The sequence below is a fragment of the Ceratotherium simum genome, chromosome 17 (assembly GCF_057802395.1).
Source record: "Ceratotherium simum simum isolate JZ-2026a chromosome 17, ASM5780239v1, whole genome shotgun sequence".
NCBI classification, from domain to species: domain Eukaryota; kingdom Metazoa; phylum Chordata; class Mammalia; order Perissodactyla; family Rhinocerotidae; genus Ceratotherium; species Ceratotherium simum.
The window spans coordinates 51,824,237-51,835,679 of record NC_141916.1 but is presented as its reverse complement, the minus strand read 5'-3'; positions in this window follow the sequence as shown (position 1 = coordinate 51,835,679).

The window sequence follows — 11,443 nt, the reverse complement described above, 5'->3', positions numbered from 1 at the left end:
GGAGGGTGAATAGCTCGTTTATGGTCTTTCTTCCAGCCTCGGAGATGCCTGAGGATTTTATCTTTGGTCAAATCCTCTTTGAAACACCAACTCAGATAATTTATGAGAGTACATCAGATCTAAGATAAATGAGAATCTGGATGAGGTTACTCTGTACTCATTGTCAAATTCATTGAGTAAGGAGTAATCTGTGGTGATGCGGCATAGACACCAGAGAAGGAGAGCTAGGCACGTATGCCTGGGATGGGGCTCAGGGGAGGGTATGTGACTATCAAAGCATAAACACTTAAAGTACCGAGATCTGGTGGCTCCTCTGAGCTGAGGTGGTCTGAGTTAACTCAACCCCACCTACCACGACCTCAAGACCACATGTGTCCCATGTGCTACATGATTTGGGGTCATCAGAATGTTATCCTGGGATAACTCTGCTGTGTTGTTCCAAAAAATGCTGTGTTTTTTCCTGTCCAGTATATTTTCATAAAGGAATGAAATTTGGGCAGGATGAAGCCTATTGTGTCTCAGGGGTTTCATTTTTAATGTGAATCTAAGGCCACAGCTGCTGGTCAAGCCAAATAAGCATTGTCAAGAAGCAAATAAAGGTGTTGGGAAGAGAGAGTGTTCAGTGATGTGGGGCAGATTGAGACAGAGTACTCACACAGCTCTTCTTCCACTACTTCATACAACATTTTGAGAAATCTCCTCTTCTTTTTATGGTACAGGATTACCTTAATTAAAATACAATTAAATTATATTTATTATTTAATCCTATTTAATTTAGAAGTTAGAAAATTGTATTATTCCATTGTCTATCTTTTAATAATTGTAAAATTTCATGTTTGTGTACTCTCCAGATTAGTAGAACTTTGGAAAATTTCAAGTATTAGAAACCATTATGGGGCCGGCTCCGTGGCTTAGCGGTTAAGTGCGCGCGCTCTGATGCTGGCGGCCCGGGTTCGGATCCCGGGCGCACCCCGAGGCACCACTTCTCCGTCCAACGCGAGGCCGAGTCCCACGTACAGCAACTAGAAGGATGTGAACCTATGACATGCAACTATCTACTGGGGCTTTGGGGGGAAAAAATGAATAAATAAAATTTAAAAAAAAAAAAAAGAAACCATTATGTTTTACTTCGTAGTGTTACTAAGTTGAGAGTAATTCTGGCCTCTGACATAAAGATAGATGTCCACTTTGAGAGCTAAATCTCATTCACAAGTTGCCATTGGCCTTACCACTTTTCTAGCATGGTGGATAGTTTTCCTTAGCGTCTTTGTTCTCTATTCACACCCTCCATGCTGGTCACTCTCAGAAACCAGGGATTTCTTTTCTGCCTCCTGAATATCCAGTTTTAAATTTGGCCCGTCAAAGAAAACAAGCCCTGTGGGGAAAATGGCAAGTCTCAGTTTTCCCTGACTCAGTGATATTTGAGAACATATAGAAATATATACATGAAAGAGTGAATATATGCATGGACAATTCAATTGATAGAGGCTGGGAACCTGAAAGAGGTCCTAGCAAATACAAGAAACCCAGAATAAAATGTCTTGTCTCACAACCCATCTCTACTCCTTAACCCCACCCTGATTATCTTGTAAATCCTCTTGCAGAGACAGACAAACCTGGTGAAGTAGCTTGAGACACATCGTTCCTCCTGCCATTTCTTTTTCTCTGTTTGCTGGCATCTCCAGTAGCATTTGAATATCTTCTTCCATTTCATAGCTTTGCAAAAACTGTTCCAGAAGTTTATCATCAACGGGTTTACCTGATAATGTAAAAAATCACGCTGAAAACTAGAGCCTCCTAGGAAAGTATATTTCACCAAAGAGTATTCTTCTTCTTCAACATGCAGTAATATCCCCACTTCATGGATTCAAGTTACGGCAGCAGTGGAGTAAAACAGAGAAAACAGGAGTAAAAACAAAGATTAATGAGAGAGATAGCCAAGTGCAAACTAAGTGGGTGGAAGGTGGCATAGATTGTTTGGGTCTCAAAGTGAAACAGAAGTAGAAAGGATCTAAATTCACATATGACTTAAAAGGTTTTAAAATGGAAAGATATAGGCTCATCTTCAGCCTTGATTTTGTTTCGTTTTCTTAACCAGAATAGAAAGATGTTGAAAAGTTAAAGGTAAATGTTAAAAAAAAAGCAAATGAGACAGTGTTCATCAAGCATACCTCTGTGAGAAATGTCCTCCTTGGAGGGAGGGGGGTTCTGTTCAAAGGAAAATCCAATTAATATTTCTGGAAAATTCAAAAAAAATTTACTATAGTGAGATTTGAACAAAATGCAGTAATTCTGCTTACTGGAAATGATCAGAGTTTAAATGTGGTATTTGGATGTGTTTCTTTGTTGATCTATATTGCTTCCCGGTAGTGAAGTAAAACTAAACCAATGATAGTTTCTCCAGGCTTAAAAGTGTCCCATAGCTTTCAATTGGAACATTCACAGGCTGATAGGACACAAAGTCAAGTTGGGGAGAATTCCATGGCCTGTGGCTCTGCCCCAATGCCTTTAGGGTTCTGAGCCCATTATTTATTTAGCCAAATGCATGACAAATCCAATAAATGAATACAGCTTTACTGAATCCATGGCCCACCATTATACTATCCTAATCTTAACACGTACATTTACAGTTACATATAATTTTCTAGAGTGCACACAGCTATTAAGTGATGCAGTAGTTCAAACCACTGATACTTCCTTCATGCAACTTTTCTTCTACCTAGAATATAGCCTGAACATGGAGTCATCAGCACTTTCATGAAGAATTTCTCTCCTAGTACTTGAACAATACTATTTCCTCTAAAAGAATTATGAATCCTTGGTAACATTTCTATGTTATCACTATTTACCTCTACCTCCTGGGCATCAACAATAACTTACCGTGCGTGGCAAGCACTCCATTTCCAAAATTGAAGAAGGAAAATTTACCAAGAGGGTTAGCTTTTTAAGGGAAAGCAAATTAAATCGTACAAATTAAATCAATGCAAATCAAGTGATTGAATCAGGTTTATTGGGCTCCCATGTACCCCCAATAATCTGATTAAAGTTTTAGGCTCTTCAACAGTGAAGATTCACATTCTTACTTCCATATGAATAATAAATAAAATTTCTAGGGTTTTGCATAATCTCTGAAGCCCATTCATGGAACAGTCATGTTGAGAATCCCTTGATAAGTGTATTTTCTCTGGAGAGAGAGTCTAGTTTATAAGCACGGTCATTTATCCTGAACCTAAAATTTAGGAACAGTAGTAGTTGTGCCAAAGAAGATTAAGCATAACTATATTAAGAGGCTAGCCAAAACAACTATTTTTTTCAAACTACATATTTTTCACTTTAGAATTTGGATTTGAGAAAGAAGATATAAATTTGGCATTGTGGTTAAACAAGATACCTACTTGGAGCTGATGCAAAATTTTTGATAAATTCCTAAGGTTTTTTTTCCCACTCTGTCAAATGACAGTTGTTTTTTTCCCCCTCAGGTAAACAAAGCTTATTTGTCTCAGGGAAGACAAACCAAAGATTAAAATTATTGGTAAAGATGAGATCATGGTAAGAATAGTCCCAGTAGGATTTTGTTTCAAGAAGTCTCACTCACTTGTGTTCTGTTCCTTCGTCTGTACTATAGCATGATTCTTATCTATGTTCAAGCAAAGAATAGCAAATTGTGGGGCTGGCCGTGTTGCCTAGTGGTTAAGTTCAATGTGCTCCACTTCAGGGGCCTGGGTTCAGTTCTTGGGCATGGACCTACACCACTCATTGGTGGCCATGCTATGGCAACGCACATACAAAATAGTGGAAGATTGGCACAGATGTTAGCTGAGGGCGAATCTTCCTCAGCAAAAAAAAAAAAAAAAAAAGCTATTTAAGATATATGTCTCTTTATTTTTGGACTTTCACCTCAATATTTGATTTACAGTATTTCTATTCTGGCCTGAGGCAAATCCCTCCACCTGTTGAGATACTTGAACCAATCACTTTTTCCCAGTTTGCTAACTCTCTCCGGGTATCTCCTCTTTTGCACACAAAGGCAATGAATTTTTCTATAACATTGTTCACTCAGTGGATTCATCCCTTCTATTTCTTTGAAAAATCATGGAAAGTTCAGTTGTAATGCCAATAATAATTAAAGGAGAAAAATATATTAAGGAGCTGGCCAAACAAGAACTGTTCAGGAGGCACAATTTTTAGAAACTGAGTTGTGGAGATGTATGTAATATTCAGCAAATGAAAGAAAAAAAATTAACAAGATTTGTTTAACCAGTATTCCTCTCTGATATACACGTCCACTACTCAATGACAGAAATATACACCTTCCTCTTATACAGAACAAGTCAAGTCTTTCTACTTAGGACCTTGGTGCACTAAACCAGAAAGAAAGTTTGCAAACATAATTGAGAAGTGATTTAGAGAAATTCAAGGCATTTCAGGGTTTAAAATGAAGCTTTTTAGGACCAAATCAAAGTCTTGGCATCTAAGATATAGCCTCAGGGCAAAGATTGATTCAGGCTATGGCTTTTGGATTATGGTTTTGCCTGGTAGATTCTTTCAGTGGAGCCAATTTGCCTCTTAGAAAGGAAACTGAGAGTGTGGTACTAGGAGATTTGATATGTACCTGTAAGGAAATCCAGAGGAAAAAGGATGTCTCAAAAAGCATTGTTCCTGTGGTGGTGTGGCTTTTGGCACTTGCATTTTACTGGAATTAAATAATAAAAACCTACAGTTTCAAGAGATCTCTGTCGGCACAGATATGGCAAGTCCCTGTTTAAAAAATAAAAAGAAAAATGACAGTGTGTGTGTTCAAGATGTAAGAAGACTTGGGCCACCAGATTACTATGCCAGAAAGTAAGCTGAGAAAGCTACTCAGATGACATGGTGGGAATCTTCTCCAATGCCCTCTTCAGATGTGAATAAGTGATAAAATGAAAAAGGAAGGAAGGACATTCCAGAGGATGAAGCACAACAACGGGCTGAGAGCTACTTTCAGGGACTAGAGTTGAGGCTCCTCTGTCCTCACAGTGGAGCCTCAACTCTAGGCAAATAATGCTGGTTTCCCACCAGCATTATTCGCCTAGTTGGATTTCAGATTGTCATGGACTAGTGACTCCTATGTATATTCTTCCCCCTTTTGAATGAGAATTTTTATTGTAGTTATTTTGTCCCTGTTCTACTCTTGTGTACTGGGATATGAGTGTGGGGGATGATTTGTCTTTTTAATCCATTGTTATATGGATAAAGAAGAGGTGTCTACAGACATGATGTGGATCACAAAAATATGAATTTTGAGCCTAATGCTGTGATTGAATGAGATTGCAGGTTTGTGGGGATTATGAATGTATTTTTAGAAAGAATAAAGTTGAGTAAATGTGATCACAAGGGCAGACTGTAGTATATTGTATTATTGTTCATGATTATTCAATCCCTCCCTGTTATAGAATTTTATGTCTACATACTTTGACAGGTGACCTTGCAGTGCTTCCTATTAGAATCAATGGAATATATTTTTCTGCTCATTGTTGTTGACCTTAGGTATGTGGCTTCCTTAGGCTAATGGAAGGTGAGTGGAAGTGACATTCTGAGCTGAAGTCTGAAGATGCATTTCATGTTTCTCCTTCACTCTCTTGTCTTTCTGCCATCTTTCATAAAGGAAACATACAGCAAGTAGTTGTTTGCCATGGGATGAGAGGCAGACTTAAACTCAACCTTCAGCCTGGGTACAAAGTCAGCCAATTTGAAATAAGCCCAAAGAGGCACATGTGACCCACAGATCCATGAGGGAGAAATGGATATTTGTTGTTGGAAGCGACTGAATTTGAGGGTGGATTTTTAAATCTTCTTTATTGCTGCAAGCTGACTAATATCCCCTTTTATAGATATACATATCTAAATATATGAATATTTATATATACATACATATTTATATACATGTGTGTATATACATAAAATATTTATGTATAAAATATATATGTAAAATGACATATATATTTTAAAATAGATTTAATTGGGTCTAGTTTCATTCTTTTGCATGTGGATATCTAGCTTTTCCAACACCATTTATTGCAGAGAATATCTTTTCCCTGCTGAGTATTCTTGGATCCCTTGTCAATTAGTTGGCTGTATCTGCATAGTTTATTTCTGGGCTTTCTATTCTCTTTCGTTGTCTATGTATTTTTTAATTCCAGTGCCATACAGTTTTGATTACTATGGCTTTGTAGTATAGTTTGAAATTAGAAAGTGTGATGTCTCCAGCTTTGTTCTTCTTTCTTAAGGTTGCATTGTCCATTCGGGGTCTTTTGTGGTACTATACAAATTTTAAAATTGTTTTTTCTTTTTCTGTAAAAATATGCCATTGGAATTTTGATAGGGATTGCATTGAATCTATAGGTGGTTTGGGGTAGTGTGGACATTTTAACAACATTAATTCTTCTGATCCATAAACATGGAGTATCTTCCTATTTATTTCTGTCTTTAATTTCTTTCATCAGTGTCATAGTTTTCAGTATACAGATATTTCACTCCTTTGGTTAAATTTATTTCTAAGTATTTTATTGTTTGATGCTATTGTAAATGGGGTTGTTTTCTTTATTTCTTTTTCAGATAGTTTGTTCTTAGTGTATAGAACTGTAACTGATTTTTGTACGTTGATTTTGTATACTTCAATTTCACAGTTTGTTTATTAGTTCTAACAGTTTTTTGGTGGAGTTTAGGGTTTTCTACATATAAGATCATGTCATCTGCAAACAGAGACAAATTTATTTCTTCCTTTCTGATTTAGATAAGTTTTATTCCTTTTTCTTGACTGAATGCTCTGATTAGGACTTCCAGTACTATGTTGAATAGGAGTGGTGAGAGTGGGCACTCTTGTCTTCTTCCAGGTCTTTTTTTTTTTTTTTAAATAATTTTATTTGTTTATTTTTCCCCCAAAGCCCCAGTAGATAGTTGTATGTCATAGTTGCACATCCCTCCAGTTGCTGTATATGGGACGTGGCCTCAGCATGGCCGGACAAGCGGTGCGCCGGTGCGCGCCCGGGATCCAAACCCGGGCTACCAGCAGCGGAGCGCACGCACTTAACCGCCAAGCCACTGGGCCGGCCCTCTTCCAGATCTTAAAGGAAAAGCTTTCAGCCTTTCACCATTACCTATGATGTCAGCTGTGGGCTTAATATATATGGCCTTTATTATATTGAGGTATGTTCCTTCTATAACCAAATATTTAAGTTTTTATCATGAAAGGATGTTGAATTTTGTCAAATACTTTTTCTGCATCTATTGAGATAATCATATAATTTTTATCTTTCATTCTATTAATGCGATATGTCACATTTATTGATTTGCATACATTGAACCACCCTTGCAACCCAGAGATGAATCCCACTTCATCGTGGTGAATGACCCTTTTAATGTGTTGTTGAATTCAGTTTGCTAGTATTTTGTTGAGACTTTTTACATCTGTATTATCAGAAATATTGGCCTGTAGTGTTCCTTTCTTACAGCATCCTTATTTGGCTTTTGTAACAGGGTAATGCTTGCCTCATAAAATGAGTTTAGGAATATTTCCTCCTCTTCCTTTTTTTGGAAGAATTTAGATTGCTGTTAATTCTTCTTTAAATGTTTGGTAGAATTTAGCCATGAAGCCATTTGGTCCTGGGCTCTTCTCTGTTGGGAGGTTTTTGATTACTTATTAAATCATTTTACTCATTATTGGCCTGTTAAGATTTTCTTTTTCCTCTTGATTCAGTCTTGGTAAGTTGTATGTTTCTAGGAATTTATCCAATTATTCTAGGTTATCCAATTTGTTGACATATAATTATTCATAGTAGTTTCTTATGATCTGCTGTATTTTTCTGGTATCAGTTGTATTGTCTCCTCTTTCATTTATAATTTTATTTATTTAAGTCCTTTCTCTTTTTTCTTGGTAATTCTCACTAAATCCTTGTCAATTTTGTTTATCTCTTTTCAAAGAAACTGCTGTTAGTTTTGTTAATCTTTTCTATTGTTTTATTATTCTTTATTTCATTTGTTTTTATTCTAATCTTTATTATTTTCCTTCTGCTAATTTTGGGCTTAGTTTGCTCTTCTTTTTCTAGTTCCTTGAGGTATAATGTTATGTTGTTTATTCGAGCTATTTCCTTCTTCTTGGTGTGTGTGTCTATAGTTGTAAACTTTCCTCTTAGAACTGCTTTTGCTGCATCCCACAAGCTTTGGTGTGTTGTGTTTCCATTGTCATTTGTCCATTGGTTGTTCAGGAGTGTATTATTTAATATTCACCTATTTTTGAATTTCCCAGCTTTCTTCCTGTTATTTATTTCTAGTTTTATACCTTTGTGATTAGAAACTATACTTGATATAATTTCTATATTCTTGAGTTTGTTGAAACTGGTTTTTTGGCTTAATAGTTGATCTATCTGAGAAAATGTTCTGTGTGTGCTTGAAATGAATTTGAATACTGCTTCTGTTGGATGGAATGTTCCATACACGTCTGTTAAGTCCATTTGGTCTATAGTGTTGTTCAAATCTGCTATTTCCTCATTGATTCTCTGTCTGGATGATCCATCCATTGTTGAGAGTGGGGTATTAAAATCCTCGACTATTATTGTATTGATATTTATCTCTCTGTTAGTATTTACTTTATATATGTAGGTGCTCCAATGTTGCATGCAAAAGTATTTACAATTGCTTATCTTTATACAATGACCTTCTTTTCTCTTATGGCGATTTTTATCTTAAAGTCTATTTTGTCTGACATAAGTATAGCTGCTCCTGCTTGTCTTTGGCTATTATTTGCTTGGAATATCTTTTTTCATCCCTTCACTCTTGGCCTGTTTGTGATTTTAAAGCTAAAGTTAGTCTCTTTTAGGTAGAATGTCATTAAATCTCTCTCTTTTTTTTTTTTTTAAATCCATTTAGCCATTCTGTCTTTGATTGGAGAATTTAATCCATTTATATTAAAGTAATTATTGATAGGTATGGGCTTACTATTGCCATTTTATTAATTGTTTTCTGACTGTTTTGTGGATCTTTTGTTCCTCGCTTCCTCTCTTGCTATCTTCCTTTGTCATTTGATGACTTTTGGTGGCAATATTTTTTGACTCCTTCATCATAATCTTTCATGTAGCTACTGCAGATTTTTCCTTTGTGGTCATCATGAGGCTTACATAAAATATCTTATAGTTATAAATCTTATTTTAAGCTGTTAACACTTAAACTTCGATAGTACACAGAAACTTTTATACTTTTACTTATACTTTTATACTTTTACTTCTCCCCCTCTCACATTTTAGGTTATTGATTTTACTATTTGCATACTTTTTATATTGTGTATCCAATGAGATACACAATATAAAATATGGCTGGGGTCATAAGCTATGCTCCATGATTTGGTGGGGTCACTGGCTGGACTTTCTGCCTGGACAAGGCTGCAGGCTATTGTCAGCAACCAGACAAGATAGTAGGCTAGACTCTAATTCACATCAGTACTGTAGGTTGGGCTCTGAGGCTTCCCAGGGTCTCTGTTCAGGCTAACAGGTTATACAGGGCCAGAGGCTATGCCTAGTAGTTGGTTGAGGCTTTGAACTTGCTGCCCTGCTTGGATGGACCATAGGACTTGCGTTGCTGCCGCTAGGTGTCTGTGGCCATGTTTCCTGATACAGTGGGACTGGAGGGTATGCTCGACAGCTGGGCAGGGCTGCAAATTTGCTCCCCACCTGGATGGGCCATAGAATGTGCTTTGTAGCAGCCAAGTGTCTGTAGCCAGGCTTCCCAGTGGGGTGAGACTACAGGCTGTTGGGTAGCACTTCAAACTTGCTTCCCTGCCTAGATGGATCATATGACGTGTTCTGCAGCTACCAGGCATCTGTAGCCATGCTATTTGATGGGGCAAGACTGGAGGCTATGCTCACTAGCTGGGTGCAGCTGCAAATTTGCTTCCCTTCCTAGGCAAAGGTATAGAATGGACTACAGTAATGGTATGGCCCATTGGCTGGAGGACTCAAATCCGGTAGACCTGCCAGCCAAGTTCCCTGGCCAGATGGGGCACTGGCTTGGCTCTGCAAATAGGCAGAGCCTCTCAGTGGGATCTCTGGTCAGGTGCTGCTGCAAGCAGCAATGCAGTCTGTCAAGATATGAACTCTGGTGTTGTAAGCCTCTCCCCTCTTCGCCATCTCTATCTGATCTTTAGTGGTCAAGCCCCACAGATTCCTCCATTGATCTCTGTGAGGCAAGACACAGTGGTCCTCCTGGGAATCATCTCACAATGCTGGGAAAAATGGATGTCTACCTTGGGCTCTCTTTGTCCCACTGGAAAATCCGTAGGCCCAGGAGGAACTTCTTGGTGCAGCTCTGTGCTGGCCTGGGGGAGGGGTGATGCAGTCAAAGTGAAACTGCTACTTTTACCCTTCTAACGTAGTCTTTTCGGTCTCTGTTGTCCAGAGGGGTGTTTCATTGTCACCACGGGGTTCTGGGATTTTCACAGTGGAGTCTTGTCTATGGATAGTTGCTTCTTGGTCTTCCTGTGAGGAGGAAATCAGAAGAGACCTATGTTATCATCTTGATAACATCATTCTTCCTGACATCTTGACAATACTGAATCTTCCTATCCATGAACATGGATTATCTCTACTTTTATTTGGTTTGTCTCTGATTTTGTTCATCCCTTAATATTTTTATATATGTTTTTTACTGAGATAAAGAGAAAAAAATGACGATAATTTCTTCTTCAAACATTTAACAAATGTGTTTGAGAAGAACTAGTTCATTCTCTGCACATCTATGTATATTGAAATATCTGCAAATTCTTAGGTGATTGTTATTATTATTCTACCTTTGAAACCACTGTTATTATTATTATTATTTAAGTTCATTTGATAAAGAAAATTTACCTTATTCTTTCTCTCTGAGCATATTTATCCTTACTATTGGAACTTATTTTTGTATACTTCTTGGCAATAGTCAATGTATTTTCTTAGTTTACTTCTCTCCACTTGAGTATTGTCAGAGCTGAAAGAGGTTAATGGGTTTAGAGTAGGAATGTGAAATAAGATGATATTTGAATGAGCAGCAGGGACGTATTGATGCAAAATCTCATACACCGGGATAAAGCATTCATTTACTATTTGAAGTGTAATGGGAAACTACTGAACAGATCTAAGCAAATGAAAAAAAATATTTAAAATGTGCTATCACTTTATCATAAAGATTTTGGAGGCATAAATGACAAGTCTTACTGGTGGATGTCAAGGGTATGAGTAAGGAAGAAATAAGTTATAATACACAGTTCTTGGACCTGCATCAAAACATCTAGGTAAATGTTAGTACCAGTACTGAGATCTGCATGACTAGATATGGACTGAGGTTGATTGTGTTTATATATTTGCAGGGGGCCGTTAGGAATCATGAGTGACGGGCTTTGTTCTACTAGATATTAAAACATATAACCAAGCCCAAAAGT